Genomic DNA, 15,461 nt, shown 5'->3' on the forward strand with positions numbered 1-15,461 from the left:
TTGGTCAGGTTGAGTGGTGATGAGTTTGCTATTTGGATGAATAAAGAAAGTCAAAAGTGTGAAAGATAAAAAACAAAAGGAGGAAGTGTGAAAAGTGAATGGGCCAAATTGAGGTGCATATGAAGACGTATGCTTTCTTCCAATTCATTAAATCGGGCTAATATGAATCAGGTGAATTGAGTTCTGCTTTTGGAAACTGGGTTAAGAAGGGGTGCACCGTTCCTGGAGGTACTGCAATACCAGGTCAATGCGTGGAGTGGACAGAGCAAGCTCTTTTTCCATCTCCCTGTTCTAAAAATCCATTTAATATATGGTCCCCAGATAGGGGACGTATCAGATATTAAACTGATAAGAACAGATACTACACTTGATCTTAGCCAAAAGGCCGAGAAGCGATAACCAGAATTGGTTTGGGCCTCGAGTGGCACCCTGGCCTATGCCGGACACATCTTAGGGAGAGAGAGCGAGAGGGAGACAAACCCACGCCTACACAAGACATTTTGTCACCCAAGCCAACCCTTGAAAAGGCTGCTTTGCAGAGCCAAAACAAGAAGAATGGTGCGTTTTGCAGCCGCCGCCCACTGCAATGAATCTGAATAACTCCTCCTTTAGGGCGCAAGCAACTCCCCTCCCCCTTGCAGTCTTTCCAATTCACGATACAAAAAGACGGACAGGACAGGTTGCCTGACTTTCCGTCACTGCCACCCTTTGCCATCCTTACCCGTAGAAAGCCCTTTCATCATCCCCAAACCCTAATCTTTTCCCTTTCCTTCCCAGCCCCCAAACCCTGCCCTCTGTACCTTTCTCACCACCCGCTTCCCTTCTCCTGTCATCCCCCTACCACCCGGGAAAAAAAGAGATTGCCCCCTCCTTCCACTAGCCCACCCTCCCACCCAAAGAACAACTTCTTCTGCGCAGCTTGTTTTCTAGGCAGCAGCGCTATTGTGATGTCATCGGGGGGCATTGTGACAAGCCGCCAGTGTTCCGTCTCTTCATGTTGTGCACAGTTCAAACGGAAAATACATCAACAGGCAGACTACAGAAAAGCTTACTATCAAAGGTTAGAGGGGGGCTTTCTCAGAGGGCTTTTTACAGTTTTTCTATTCCCAATTAGCCGTTTAAGTGTACTTATTGAAAGTAGTAATTCTTTCATAGGCCGCCCTTTCTTAGTATTTGACGTTCCTTATATTGCGGTATGAGGCTTCGCAGTAGGTTGCAAACATTCATCACCCATGACTGTCCCCAATTGAGCTCAGAAGCTCAATGTCTATCATGACCTCTCTTTTAGAATGTCCAAGAGCAAGCAAACTATTCCTCCAGGAGAGGGCGCCAACAGACTACTAAAGAGATCATCATTACTCAAAGAAAACCCCAAAAACCAATGCATGATAGGAATAAACAGGTAACTTTCTTTGGAGTGGAAGCGGAGAGATCGCACCAGATGCCAATTCTAGATGTTATCACACCTGTGGTCACTGCAGCAGCAGGTGAATCCACTTTGTCCAAAAGGGATCTATTCCATTCAATTGCAAATGATCTAGATAAGACAGAGAACTGCAGCACGGGGACATAGCCGAGTTGGTCAGGTTGAGTGGTGATGAGTTTGCTATTTGGATGAATAAAGAAAGTCAAAAGTGTGAAAGATAAAAAACAAAAGGAGGAAGTGTGAAAAGTGAATGGGCCAAATTGAGGTGCATATGAAGACGTATGCTTTCTTCCAATTCATTAAATCGGGCTAATATGAATCAGGTGAATTGAGTTCTGCTTTTGGAAACTGGGTTAAGAAGGGGTGCACCGTTCCTGGAGGTACTGCAATACCAGGTCAATGCGTGGAGTGGACAGAGCAAGCTCTTTTTCCATCTCCCTGTTCTAAAAATCCATTTAATATATGGTCCCCAGATAGGGGACGTATCAGATATTAAACTGATAAGAACAGATACTACACTTGATCTTAGCCAAAAGGCCGAGAAGCGATAACCAGAATTGGTTTGGGCCTCGAGTGGCACCCTGGCCTATGCCGGACACATCTTAGGGAGAGAGAGCGAGAGGGAGACAAACCCACGCCTACACAAGACATTTTGTCACCCAAGCCAACCCTTGAAAAGGCTGCTTTGCAGAGCCAAAACAAGAAGAATGGTGCGTTTTGCAGCCGCCGCCCACTGCAATGAATCTGAATAACTCCTCCTTTAGGGCGCAAGCAACTCCCCTCCCCCTTGCAGTCTTTCCAATTCACGATACAAAAAGACGGACAGGACAGGTTGCCTGACTTTCCGTCACTGCCACCCTTTGCCATCCTTACCCGTAGAAAGCCCTTTCATCATCCCCAAACCCTAATCTTTTCCCTTTCCTTCCCAGCCCCCAAACCCTGCCCTCTGTACCTTTCTCACCACCCGCTTCCCTTCTCCTGTCATCCCCCTACCACCCGGGAAAAAAAGAGATTGCCCCCTCCTTCCACTAGCCCACCCTCCCACCCAAAGAACAACTTCTTCTGCGCAGCTTGTTTTCTAGGCAGCAGCGCTATTGTGATGTCATCGGGGGGCATTGTGACAAGCCGCCAGTGTTCCGTCTCTTCATGTTGTGCACAGTTCAAACGGAAAATACATCAACAGGCAGACTACAGAAAAGCTTACTATCAAAGGTTAGAGGGGGGCTTTCTCAGAGGGCTTTTTACAGTTTTTCTATTCCCAATTAGCCGTTTAAGTGTACTTATTGAAAGTAGTAATTCTTTCATAGGCCGCCCTTTCTTAGTATTTGACGTTCCTTATATTGCGGTATGAGGCTTCGCAGTAGGTTGCAAACATTCATCACCCATGACTGTCCCCAATTGAGCTCAGAAGCTCAATGTCTATCATGACCTCTCTTTTAGAATGTCCAAGAGCAAGCAAACTATTCCTCCAGGAGAGGGCGCCAACAGACTACTAAAGAGATCATCATTACTCAAAGAAAACCCCAAAAACCAATGCATGATAGGAATAAACAGGTAACTTTCTTTGGAGTGGAAGCGGAGAGATCGCACCAGATGCCAATTCTAGATGTTATCACACCTGTGGTCACTGCAGCAGCAGGTGAATCCACTTTGTCCAAAAGGGATCTATTCCATTCAATTGCAAATGATCTAGATAAGACAGAGAACTGCAGCACGGGGACATAGCCGAGTTGGTCAGGTTGAGTGGTGATGAGTTTGCTATTTGGATGAATAAAGAAAGTCAAAAGTGTGAAAGATAAAAAACAAAAGGAGGAAGTGTGAAAAGTGAATGGGCCAAATTGAGGTGCATATGAAGACGTATGCTTTCTTCCAATTCATTAAATCGGGCTAATATGAATCAGGTGAATTGAGTTCTGCTTTTGGAAACTGGGTTAAGAAGGGGTGCACCGTTCCTGGAGGTACTGCAATACCAGGTCAATGCGTGGAGTGGACAGAGCAAGCTCTTTTTCCATCTCCCTGTTCTAAAAATCCATTTAATATATGGTCCCCAGATAGGGGACGTATCAGATATTAAACTGATAAGAACAGATACTACACTTGATCTTAGCCAAAAGGCCGAGAAGCGATAACCAGAATTGGTTTGGGCCTCGAGTGGCACCCTGGCCTATGCCGGACACATCTTAGGGAGAGAGAGCGAGAGGGAGACAAACCCACGCCTACACAAGACATTTTGTCACCCAAGCCAACCCTTGAAAAGGCTGCTTTGCAGAGCCAAAACAAGAAGAATGGTGCGTTTTGCAGCCGCCGCCCACTGCAATGAATCTGAATAACTCCTCCTTTAGGGCGCAAGCAACTCCCCTCCCCCTTGCAGTCTTTCCAATTCACGATACAAAAAGACGGACAGGACAGGTTGCCTGACTTTCCGTCACTGCCACCCTTTGCCATCCTTACCCGTAGAAAGCCCTTTCATCATCCCCAAACCCTAATCTTTTCCCTTTCCTTCCCAGCCCCCAAACCCTGCCCTCTGTACCTTTCTCACCACCCGCTTCCCTTCTCCTGTCATCCCCCTACCACCCGGGAAAAAAAGAGATTGCCCCCTCCTTCCACTAGCCCACCCTCCCACCCAAAGAACAACTTCTTCTGCGCAGCTTGTTTTCTAGGCAGCAGCGCTATTGTGATGTCATCGGGGGGCATTGTGACAAGCCGCCAGTGTTCCGTCTCTTCATGTTGTGCACAGTTCAAACGGAAAATACATCAACAGGCAGACTACAGAAAAGCTTACTATCAAAGGTTAGAGGGGGGCTTTCTCAGAGGGCTTTTTACAGTTTTTCTATTCCCAATTAGCCGTTTAAGTGTACTTATTGAAAGTAGTAATTCTTTCATAGGCCGCCCTTTCTTAGTATTTGACGTTCCTTATATTGCGGTATGAGGCTTCGCAGTAGGTTGCAAACATTCATCACCCATGACTGTCCCCAATTGAGCTCAGAAGCTCAATGTCTATCATGACCTCTCTTTTAGAATGTCCAAGAGCAAGCAAACTATTCCTCCAGGAGAGGGCGCCAACAGACTACTAAAGAGATCATCATTACTCAAAGAAAACCCCAAAAACCAATGCATGATAGGAATAAACAGGTAACTTTCTTTGGAGTGGAAGCGGAGAGATCGCACCAGATGCCAATTCTAGATGTTATCACACCTGTGGTCACTGCAGCAGCAGGTGAATCCACTTTGTCCAAAAGGGATCTATTCCATTCAATTGCAAATGATCTAGATAAGACAGAGAACTGCAGCACGGGGACATAGCCGAGTTGGTCAGGTTGAGTGGTGATGAGTTTGCTATTTGGATGAATAAAGAAAGTCAAAAGTGTGAAAGATAAAAAACAAAAGGAGGAAGTGTGAAAAGTGAATGGGCCAAATTGAGGTGCATATGAAGACGTATGCTTTCTTCCAATTCATTAAATCGGGCTAATATGAATCAGGTGAATTGAGTTCTGCTTTTGGAAACTGGGTTAAGAAGGGGTGCACCGTTCCTGGAGGTACTGCAATACCAGGTCAATGCGTGGAGTGGACAGAGCAAGCTCTTTTTCCATCTCCCTGTTCTAAAAATCCATTTAATATATGGTCCCCAGATAGGGGACGTATCAGATATTAAACTGATAAGAACAGATACTACACTTGATCTTAGCCAAAAGGCCGAGAAGCGATAACCAGAATTGGTTTGGGCCTCGAGTGGCACCCTGGCCTATGCCGGACACATCTTAGGGAGAGAGAGCGAGAGGGAGACAAACCCACGCCTACACAAGACATTTTGTCACCCAAGCCAACCCTTGAAAAGGCTGCTTTGCAGAGCCAAAACAAGAAGAATGGTGCGTTTTGCAGCCGCCGCCCACTGCAATGAATCTGAATAACTCCTCCTTTAGGGCGCAAGCAACTCCCCTCCCCCTTGCAGTCTTTCCAATTCACGATACAAAAAGACGGACAGGACAGGTTGCCTGACTTTCCGTCACTGCCACCCTTTGCCATCCTTACCCGTAGAAAGCCCTTTCATCATCCCCAAACCCTAATCTTTTCCCTTTCCTTCCCAGCCCCCAAACCCTGCCCTCTGTACCTTTCTCACCACCCGCTTCCCTTCTCCTGTCATCCCCCTACCACCCGGGAAAAAAAGAGATTGCCCCCTCCTTCCACTAGCCCACCCTCCCACCCAAAGAACAACTTCTTCTGCGCAGCTTGTTTTCTAGGCAGCAGCGCTATTGTGATGTCATCGGGGGGCATTGTGACAAGCCGCCAGTGTTCCGTCTCTTCATGTTGTGCACAGTTCAAACGGAAAATACATCAACAGGCAGACTACAGAAAAGCTTACTATCAAAGGTTAGAGGGGGGCTTTCTCAGAGGGCTTTTTACAGTTTTTCTATTCCCAATTAGCCGTTTAAGTGTACTTATTGAAAGTAGTAATTCTTTCATAGGCCGCCCTTTCTTAGTATTTGACGTTCCTTATATTGCGGTATGAGGCTTCGCAGTAGGTTGCAAACATTCATCACCCATGACTGTCCCCAATTGAGCTCAGAAGCTCAATGTCTATCATGACCTCTCTTTTAGAATGTCCAAGAGCAAGCAAACTATTCCTCCAGGAGAGGGCGCCAACAGACTACTAAAGAGATCATCATTACTCAAAGAAAACCCCAAAAACCAATGCATGATAGGAATAAACAGGTAACTTTCTTTGGAGTGGAAGCGGAGAGATCGCACCAGATGCCAATTCTAGATGTTATCACACCTGTGGTCACTGCAGCAGCAGGTGAATCCACTTTGTCCAAAAGGGATCTATTCCATTCAATTGCAAATGATCTAGATAAGACAGAGAACTGCAGCACGGGGACATAGCCGAGTTGGTCAGGTTGAGTGGTGATGAGTTTGCTATTTGGATGAATAAAGAAAGTCAAAAGTGTGAAAGATAAAAAACAAAAGGAGGAAGTGTGAAAAGTGAATGGGCCAAATTGAGGTGCATATGAAGACGTATGCTTTCTTCCAATTCATTAAATCGGGCTAATATGAATCAGGTGAATTGAGTTCTGCTTTTGGAAACTGGGTTAAGAAGGGGTGCACCGTTCCTGGAGGTACTGCAATACCAGGTCAATGCGTGGAGTGGACAGAGCAAGCTCTTTTTCCATCTCCCTGTTCTAAAAATCCATTTAATATATGGTCCCCAGATAGGGGACGTATCAGATATTAAACTGATAAGAACAGATACTACACTTGATCTTAGCCAAAAGGCCGAGAAGCGATAACCAGAATTGGTTTGGGCCTCGAGTGGCACCCTGGCCTATGCCGGACACATCTTAGGGAGAGAGAGCGAGAGGGAGACAAACCCACGCCTACACAAGACATTTTGTCACCCAAGCCAACCCTTGAAAAGGCTGCTTTGCAGAGCCAAAACAAGAAGAATGGTGCGTTTTGCAGCCGCCGCCCACTGCAATGAATCTGAATAACTCCTCCTTTAGGGCGCAAGCAACTCCCCTCCCCCTTGCAGTCTTTCCAATTCACGATACAAAAAGACGGACAGGACAGGTTGCCTGACTTTCCGTCACTGCCACCCTTTGCCATCCTTACCCGTAGAAAGCCCTTTCATCATCCCCAAACCCTAATCTTTTCCCTTTCCTTCCCAGCCCCCAAACCCTGCCCTCTGTACCTTTCTCACCACCCGCTTCCCTTCTCCTGTCATCCCCCTACCACCCGGGAAAAAAAGAGATTGCCCCCTCCTTCCACTAGCCCACCCTCCCACCCAAAGAACAACTTCTTCTGCGCAGCTTGTTTTCTAGGCAGCAGCGCTATTGTGATGTCATCGGGGGGCATTGTGACAAGCCGCCAGTGTTCCGTCTCTTCATGTTGTGCACAGTTCAAACGGAAAATACATCAACAGGCAGACTACAGAAAAGCTTACTATCAAAGGTTAGAGGGGGGCTTTCTCAGAGGGCTTTTTACAGTTTTTCTATTCCCAATTAGCCGTTTAAGTGTACTTATTGAAAGTAGTAATTCTTTCATAGGCCGCCCTTTCTTAGTATTTGACGTTCCTTATATTGCGGTATGAGGCTTCGCAGTAGGTTGCAAACATTCATCACCCATGACTGTCCCCAATTGAGCTCAGAAGCTCAATGTCTATCATGACCTCTCTTTTAGAATGTCCAAGAGCAAGCAAACTATTCCTCCAGGAGAGGGCGCCAACAGACTACTAAAGAGATCATCATTACTCAAAGAAAACCCCAAAAACCAATGCATGATAGGAATAAACAGGTAACTTTCTTTGGAGTGGAAGCGGAGAGATCGCACCAGATGCCAATTCTAGATGTTATCACACCTGTGGTCACTGCAGCAGCAGGTGAATCCACTTTGTCCAAAAGGGATCTATTCCATTCAATTGCAAATGATCTAGATAAGACAGAGAACTGCAGCACGGGGACATAGCCGAGTTGGTCAGGTTGAGTGGTGATGAGTTTGCTATTTGGATGAATAAAGAAAGTCAAAAGTGTGAAAGATAAAAAACAAAAGGAGGAAGTGTGAAAAGTGAATGGGCCAAATTGAGGTGCATATGAAGACGTATGCTTTCTTCCAATTCATTAAATCGGGCTAATATGAATCAGGTGAATTGAGTTCTGCTTTTGGAAACTGGGTTAAGAAGGGGTGCACCGTTCCTGGAGGTACTGCAATACCAGGTCAATGCGTGGAGTGGACAGAGCAAGCTCTTTTTCCATCTCCCTGTTCTAAAAATCCATTTAATATATGGTCCCCAGATAGGGGACGTATCAGATATTAAACTGATAAGAACAGATACTACACTTGATCTTAGCCAAAAGGCCGAGAAGCGATAACCAGAATTGGTTTGGGCCTCGAGTGGCACCCTGGCCTATGCCGGACACATCTTAGGGAGAGAGAGCGAGAGGGAGACAAACCCACGCCTACACAAGACATTTTGTCACCCAAGCCAACCCTTGAAAAGGCTGCTTTGCAGAGCCAAAACAAGAAGAATGGTGCGTTTTGCAGCCGCCGCCCACTGCAATGAATCTGAATAACTCCTCCTTTAGGGCGCAAGCAACTCCCCTCCCCCTTGCAGTCTTTCCAATTCACGATACAAAAAGACGGACAGGACAGGTTGCCTGACTTTCCGTCACTGCCACCCTTTGCCATCCTTACCCGTAGAAAGCCCTTTCATCATCCCCAAACCCTAATCTTTTCCCTTTCCTTCCCAGCCCCCAAACCCTGCCCTCTGTACCTTTCTCACCACCCGCTTCCCTTCTCCTGTCATCCCCCTACCACCCGGGAAAAAAAGAGATTGCCCCCTCCTTCCACTAGCCCACCCTCCCACCCAAAGAACAACTTCTTCTGCGCAGCTTGTTTTCTAGGCAGCAGCGCTATTGTGATGTCATCGGGGGGCATTGTGACAAGCCGCCAGTGTTCCGTCTCTTCATGTTGTGCACAGTTCAAACGGAAAATACATCAACAGGCAGACTACAGAAAAGCTTACTATCAAAGGTTAGAGGGGGGCTTTCTCAGAGGGCTTTTTACAGTTTTTCTATTCCCAATTAGCCGTTTAAGTGTACTTATTGAAAGTAGTAATTCTTTCATAGGCCGCCCTTTCTTAGTATTTGACGTTCCTTATATTGCGGTATGAGGCTTCGCAGTAGGTTGCAAACATTCATCACCCATGACTGTCCCCAATTGAGCTCAGAAGCTCAATGTCTATCATGACCTCTCTTTTAGAATGTCCAAGAGCAAGCAAACTATTCCTCCAGGAGAGGGCGCCAACAGACTACTAAAGAGATCATCATTACTCAAAGAAAACCCCAAAAACCAATGCATGATAGGAATAAACAGGTAACTTTCTTTGGAGTGGAAGCGGAGAGATCGCACCAGATGCCAATTCTAGATGTTATCACACCTGTGGTCACTGCAGCAGCAGGTGAATCCACTTTGTCCAAAAGGGATCTATTCCATTCAATTGCAAATGATCTAGATAAGACAGAGAACTGCAGCACGGGGACATAGCCGAGTTGGTCAGGTTGAGTGGTGATGAGTTTGCTATTTGGATGAATAAAGAAAGTCAAAAGTGTGAAAGATAAAAAACAAAAGGAGGAAGTGTGAAAAGTGAATGGGCCAAATTGAGGTGCATATGAAGACGTATGCTTTCTTCCAATTCATTAAATCGGGCTAATGTGAATCAGGTGAATTGAGTTCTGCTTTTGGAAACTGGGTTAAGAAGGGGTGCACCGTTCCTGGAGGTACTGCAATACCAGGTCAATGCGTGGAGTGGACAGAGCAAGCTCTTTTTCCATCTCCCTGTTCTAAAAATCCATTTAATATATGGTCCCCAGATAGGGGACGTATCAGATATTAAACTGATAAGAACAGATACTACACTTGATCTTAGCCAAAAGGCCGAGAAGCGATAACCAGAATTGGTTTGGGCCTCGAGTGGCACCCTGGCCTATGCCGGACACATCTTAGGGAGAGAGAGCGAGAGGGAGACAAACCCACGCCTACACAAGACATTTTGTCACCCAAGCCAACCCTTGAAAAGGCTGCTTTGCAGAGCCAAAACAAGAAGAATGGTGCGTTTTGCAGCCGCCGCCCACTGCAATGAATCTGAATAACTCCTCCTTTAGGGCGCAAGCAACTCCCCTCCCCCTTGCAGTCTTTCCAATTCACGATACAAAAAGACGGACAGGACAGGTTGCCTGACTTTCCGTCACTGCCACCCTTTGCCATCCTTACCCGTAGAAAGCCCTTTCATCATCCCCAAACCCTAATCTTTTCCCTTTCCTTCCCAGCCCCCAAACCCTGCCCTCTGTACCTTTCTCACCACCCGCTTCCCTTCTCCTGTCATCCCCCTACCACCCGGGAAAAAAAGAGATTGCCCCCTCCTTCCACTAGCCCACCCTCCCACCCAAAGAACAACTTCTTCTGCGCAGCTTGTTTTCTAGGCAGCAGCGCTATTGTGATGTCATCGGGGGGCATTGTGACAAGCCGCCAGTGTTCCGTCTCTTCATGTTGTGCACAGTTCAAACGGAAAATACATCAACAGGCAGACTACAGAAAAGCTTACTATCAAAGGTTAGAGGGGGGCTTTCTCAGAGGGCTTTTTACAGTTTTTCTATTCCCAATTAGCCGTTTAAGTGTACTTATTGAAAGTAGTAATTCTTTCATAGGCCGCCCTTTCTTAGTATTTGACGTTCCTTATATTGCGGTATGAGGCTTCGCAGTAGGTTGCAAACATTCATCACCCATGACTGTCCCCAATTGAGCTCAGAAGCTCAATGTCTATCATGACCTCTCTTTTAGAATGTCCAAGAGCAAGCAAACTATTCCTCCAGGAGAGGGCGCCAACAGACTACTAAAGAGATCATCATTACTCAAAGAAAACCCCAAAAACCAATGCATGATAGGAATAAACAGGTAACTTTCTTTGGAGTGGAAGCGGAGAGATCGCACCAGATGCCAATTCTAGATGTTATCACACCTGTGGTCACTGCAGCAGCAGGTGAATCCACTTTGTCCAAAAGGGATCTATTCCATTCAATTGCAAATGATCTAGATAAGACAGAGAACTGCAGCACGGGGACATAGCCGAGTTGGTCAGGTTGAGTGGTGATGAGTTTGCTATTTGGATGAATAAAGAAAGTCAAAAGTGTGAAAGATAAAAAACAAAAGGAGGAAGTGTGAAAAGTGAATGGGCCAAATTGAGGTGCATATGAAGACGTATGCTTTCTTCCAATTCATTAAATCGGGCTAATATGAATCAGGTGAATTGAGTTCTGCTTTTGGAAACTGGGTTAAGAAGGGGTGCACCGTTCCTGGAGGTACTGCAATACCAGGTCAATGCGTGGAGTGGACAGAGCAAGCTCTTTTTCCATCTCCCTGTTCTAAAAATCCATTTAATATATGGTCCCCAGATAGGGGACGTATCAGATATTAAACTGATAAGAACAGATACTACACTTGATCTTAGCCAAAAGGCCGAGAAGCGATAACCAGAATTGGTTTGGGCCTCGAGTGGCACCCTGGCCTATGCCGGACACATCTTAGGGAGAGAGAGCGAGAGGGAGACAAACCCACGCCTACACAAGACATTTTGTCACCCAAGCCAACCCTTGAAAAGGCTGCTTTGCAGAGCCAAAACAAGAAGAATGGTGCGTTTTGCAGCCGCCGCCCACTGCAATGAATCTGAATAACTCCTCCTTTAGGGCGCAAGCAACTCCCCTCCCCCTTGCAGTCTTTCCAATTCACGATACAAAAAGACGGACAGGACAGGTTGCCTGACTTTCCGTCACTGCCACCCTTTGCCATCCTTACCCGTAGAAAGCCCTTTCATCATCCCCAAACCCTAATCTTTTCCCTTTCCTTCCCAGCCCCCAAACCCTGCCCTCTGTACCTTTCTCACCACCCGCTTCCCTTCTCCTGTCATCCCCCTACCACCCGGGAAAAAAAGAGATTGCCCCCTCCTTCCACTAGCCCACCCTCCCACCCAAAGAACAACTTCTTCTGCGCAGCTTGTTTTCTAGGCAGCAGCGCTATTGTGATGTCATCGGGGGGCATTGTGACAAGCCGCCAGTGTTCCGTCTCTTCATGTTGTGCACAGTTCAAACGGAAAATACATCAACAGGCAGACTACAGAAAAGCTTACTATCAAAGGTTAGAGGGGGGCTTTCTCAGAGGGCTTTTTACAGTTTTTCTATTCCCAATTAGCCGTTTAAGTGTACTTATTGAAAGTAGTAATTCTTTCATAGGCCGCCCTTTCTTAGTATTTGACGTTCCTTATATTGCGGTATGAGGCTTCGCAGTAGGTTGCAAACATTCATCACCCATGACTGTCCCCAATTGAGCTCAGAAGCTCAATGTCTATCATGACCTCTCTTTTAGAATGTCCAAGAGCAAGCAAACTATTCCTCCAGGAGAGGGCGCCAACAGACTACTAAAGAGATCATCATTACTCAAAGAAAACCCCAAAAACCAATGCATGATAGGAATAAACAGGTAACTTTCTTTGGAGTGGAAGCGGAGAGATCGCACCAGATGCCAATTCTAGATGTTATCACACCTGTGGTCACTGCAGCAGCAGGTGAATCCACTTTGTCCAAAAGGGATCTATTCCATTCAATTGCAAATGATCTAGATAAGACAGAGAACTGCAGCACGGGGACATAGCCGAGTTGGTCAGGTTGAGTGGTGATGAGTTTGCTATTTGGATGAATAAAGAAAGTCAAAAGTGTGAAAGATAAAAAACAAAAGGAGGAAGTGTGAAAAGTGAATGGGCCAAATTGAGGTGCATATGAAGACGTATGCTTTCTTCCAATTCATTAAATCGGGCTAATATGAATCAGGTGAATTGAGTTCTGCTTTTGGAAACTGGGTTAAGAAGGGGTGCACCGTTCCTGGAGGTACTGCAATACCAGGTCAATGCGTGGAGTGGACAGAGCAAGCTCTTTTTCCATCTCCCTGTTCTAAAAATCCATTTAATATATGGTCCCCAGATAGGGGACGTATCAGATATTAAACTGATAAGAACAGATACTACACTTGATCTTAGCCAAAAGGCCGAGAAGCGATAACCAGAATTGGTTTGGGCCTCGAGTGGCACCCTGGCCTATGCCGGACACATCTTAGGGAGAGAGAGCGAGAGGGAGACAAACCCACGCCTACACAAGACATTTTGTCACCCAAGCCAACCCTTGAAAAGGCTGCTTTGCAGAGCCAAAACAAGAAGAATGGTGCGTTTTGCAGCCGCCGCCCACTGCAATGAATCTGAATAACTCCTCCTTTAGGGCGCAAGCAACTCCCCTCCCCCTTGCAGTCTTTCCAATTCACGATACAAAAAGACGGACAGGACAGGTTGCCTGACTTTCCGTCACTGCCACCCTTTGCCATCCTTACCCGTAGAAAGCCCTTTCATCATCCCCAAACCCTAATCTTTTCCCTTTCCTTCCCAGCCCCCAAACCCTGCCCTCTGTACCTTTCTCACCACCCGCTTCCCTTCTCCTGTCATCCCCCTACCACCCGGGAAAAAAAGAGATTGCCCCCTCCTTCCACTAGCCCACCCTCCCACCCAAAGAACAACTTCTTCTGCGCAGCTTGTTTTCTAGGCAGCAGCGCTATTGTGATGTCATCGGGGGGCATTGTGACAAGCCGCCAGTGTTCCGTCTCTTCATGTTGTGCACAGTTCAAACGGAAAATACATCAACAGGCAGACTACAGAAAAGCTTACTATCAAAGGTTAGAGGGGGGCTTTCTCAGAGGGCTTTTTACAGTTTTTCTATTCCCAATTAGCCGTTTAAGTGTACTTATTGAAAGTAGTAATTCTTTCATAGGCCGCCCTTTCTTAGTATTTGACGTTCCTTATATTGCGGTATGAGGCTTCGCAGTAGGTTGCAAACATTCATCACCCATGACTGTCCCCAATTGAGCTCAGAAGCTCAATGTCTATCATGACCTCTCTTTTAGAATGTCCAAGAGCAAGCAAACTATTCCTCCAGGAGAGGGCGCCAACAGACTACTAAAGAGATCATCATTACTCAAAGAAAACCCCAAAAACCAATGCATGATAGGAATAAACAGGTAACTTTCTTTGGAGTGGAAGCGGAGAGATCGCACCAGATGCCAATTCTAGATGTTATCACACCTGTGGTCACTGCAGCAGCAGGTGAATCCACTTTGTCCAAAAGGGATCTATTCCATTCAATTGCAAATGATCTAGATAAGACAGAGAACTGCAGCACGGGGACATAGCCGAGTTGGTCAGGTTGAGTGGTGATGAGTTTGCTATTTGGATGAATAAAGAAAGTCAAAAGTGTGAAAGATAAAAAACAAAAGGAGGAAGTGTGAAAAGTGAATGGGCCAAATTGAGGTGCATATGAAGACGTATGCTTTCTTCCAATTCATTAAATCGGGCTAATATGAATCAGGTGAATTGAGTTCTGCTTTTGGAAACTGGGTTAAGAAGGGGTGCACCGTTCCTGGAGGTACTGCAATACCAGGTCAATGCGTGGAGTGGACAGAGCAAGCTCTTTTTCCATCTCCCTGTTCTAAAAATCCATTTAATATATGGTCCCCAGATAGGGGACGTATCAGATATTAAACTGATAAGAACAGATACTACACTTGATCTTAGCCAAAAGGCCGAGAAGCGATAACCAGAATTGGTTTGGGCCTCGAGTGGCACCCTGGCCTATGCCGGACACATCTTAGGGAGAGAGAGCGAGAGGGAGACAAACCCACGCCTACACAAGACATTTTGTCACCCAAGCCAACCCTTGAAAAGGCTGCTTTGCAGAGCCAAAACAAGAAGAATGGTGCGTTTTGCAGCCGCCGCCCACTGCAATGAATCTGAATAACTCCTCCTTTAGGGCGCAAGCAACTCCCCTCCCCCTTGCAGTCTTTCCAATTCACGATACAAAAAGACGGACAGGACAGGTTGCCTGACTTTCCGTCACTGCCACCCTTTGCCATCCTTACCCGTAGAAAGCCCTTTCATCATCCCCAAACCCTAATCTTTTCCCTTTCCTTCCCAGCCCCCAAACCCTGCCCTCTGTACCTTTCTCACCACCCGCTTCCCTTCCTCCTGTCATCCCCCTACCACCCGGGAAAAAAAGAGATTGCCCCCTCCTTCCACTAGCCCACCCTCCCACCCAAAGAACAACTTCTTCTGCGCAGCTTGTTTTCTAGGCAGCAGCGCTATTGTGATGTCATCGGGGGGCATTGTGACAAGCCGCCAGTGTTCCGTCTCTTCATGTTGTGCACAGTTCAAACGGAAAATACATCAACAGGCAGACTACAGAAAAGCTTACTATCAAAGGTTAGAGGGGGGCTTTCTCAGAGGGCTTTTTACAGTTTTTCTATTCCCAATTAGCCGTTTAAGTGTACTTATTGAAAGTAGTAATTCTTTCATAGGCCGCCCTTTCTTAGTATTTGACGTTCCTTATATTGCGGTATGAGGCTTCGCAGTAGGTTGCAAACATTCATCACCCATGACTGTCCCCAATTGAGCTCAGAA

At 46.4% G+C, this 15,461-nt stretch overlaps 10 non-coding genes across 10 annotated transcripts; all 10 read right to left on the minus strand.

The window, feature by feature from the left end:
• Nucleotides 1-206: 206 nt before the first annotated feature.
• On the minus strand, nt 207-397 carry LOC142276014 (U2 spliceosomal RNA). The gene has a single exon (XR_012739558.1). It is a non-coding gene; the product is annotated as a U2 spliceosomal RNA (small nuclear RNA).
• A 1,387-nt stretch (nt 398-1,784) lies between these two features.
• Nucleotides 1,785-1,975, minus strand: LOC142276015 (U2 spliceosomal RNA). Its single transcript, XR_012739559.1, has one exon. It is a non-coding gene; the product is annotated as a U2 spliceosomal RNA (small nuclear RNA).
• Nucleotides 1,976-3,362: 1,387 nt separating this feature from the next.
• On the minus strand, nt 3,363-3,553 carry LOC142276016 (U2 spliceosomal RNA). Its single transcript, XR_012739560.1, has one exon. It is a non-coding gene; the product is annotated as a U2 spliceosomal RNA (small nuclear RNA).
• Nucleotides 3,554-4,940: 1,387 nt separating this feature from the next.
• On the minus strand, nt 4,941-5,131 carry LOC142276018 (U2 spliceosomal RNA). Its single transcript, XR_012739562.1, has one exon. It is a non-coding gene; the product is annotated as a U2 spliceosomal RNA (small nuclear RNA).
• A 1,387-nt stretch (nt 5,132-6,518) lies between these two features.
• On the minus strand, nt 6,519-6,709 carry LOC142276019 (U2 spliceosomal RNA). The gene has a single exon (XR_012739563.1). It is a non-coding gene; the product is annotated as a U2 spliceosomal RNA (small nuclear RNA).
• Nucleotides 6,710-8,096: 1,387 nt separating this feature from the next.
• On the minus strand, nt 8,097-8,287 carry LOC142276020 (U2 spliceosomal RNA). Its single transcript, XR_012739564.1, has one exon. It is a non-coding gene; the product is annotated as a U2 spliceosomal RNA (small nuclear RNA).
• Nucleotides 8,288-9,674: 1,387 nt separating this feature from the next.
• Nucleotides 9,675-9,865, minus strand: LOC142276021 (U2 spliceosomal RNA). The gene has a single exon (XR_012739565.1). It is a non-coding gene; the product is annotated as a U2 spliceosomal RNA (small nuclear RNA).
• A 1,387-nt stretch (nt 9,866-11,252) lies between these two features.
• On the minus strand, nt 11,253-11,443 carry LOC142276022 (U2 spliceosomal RNA). Its single transcript, XR_012739566.1, has one exon. It is a non-coding gene; the product is annotated as a U2 spliceosomal RNA (small nuclear RNA).
• Nucleotides 11,444-12,830: 1,387 nt separating this feature from the next.
• Nucleotides 12,831-13,021, minus strand: LOC142276023 (U2 spliceosomal RNA). The gene has a single exon (XR_012739567.1). It is a non-coding gene; the product is annotated as a U2 spliceosomal RNA (small nuclear RNA).
• A 1,387-nt stretch (nt 13,022-14,408) lies between these two features.
• On the minus strand, nt 14,409-14,599 carry LOC142276025 (U2 spliceosomal RNA). The gene has a single exon (XR_012739568.1). It is a non-coding gene; the product is annotated as a U2 spliceosomal RNA (small nuclear RNA).
• Between the last annotated feature and the right edge of the window lie 862 nt (nt 14,600-15,461).

The sequence above is a fragment of the Anomaloglossus baeobatrachus genome, unplaced genomic scaffold (genome assembly GCF_048569485.1).
Source record: "Anomaloglossus baeobatrachus isolate aAnoBae1 unplaced genomic scaffold, aAnoBae1.hap1 Scaffold_3913, whole genome shotgun sequence".
Classification (NCBI taxonomy): domain Eukaryota; kingdom Metazoa; phylum Chordata; class Amphibia; order Anura; family Aromobatidae; genus Anomaloglossus; species Anomaloglossus baeobatrachus.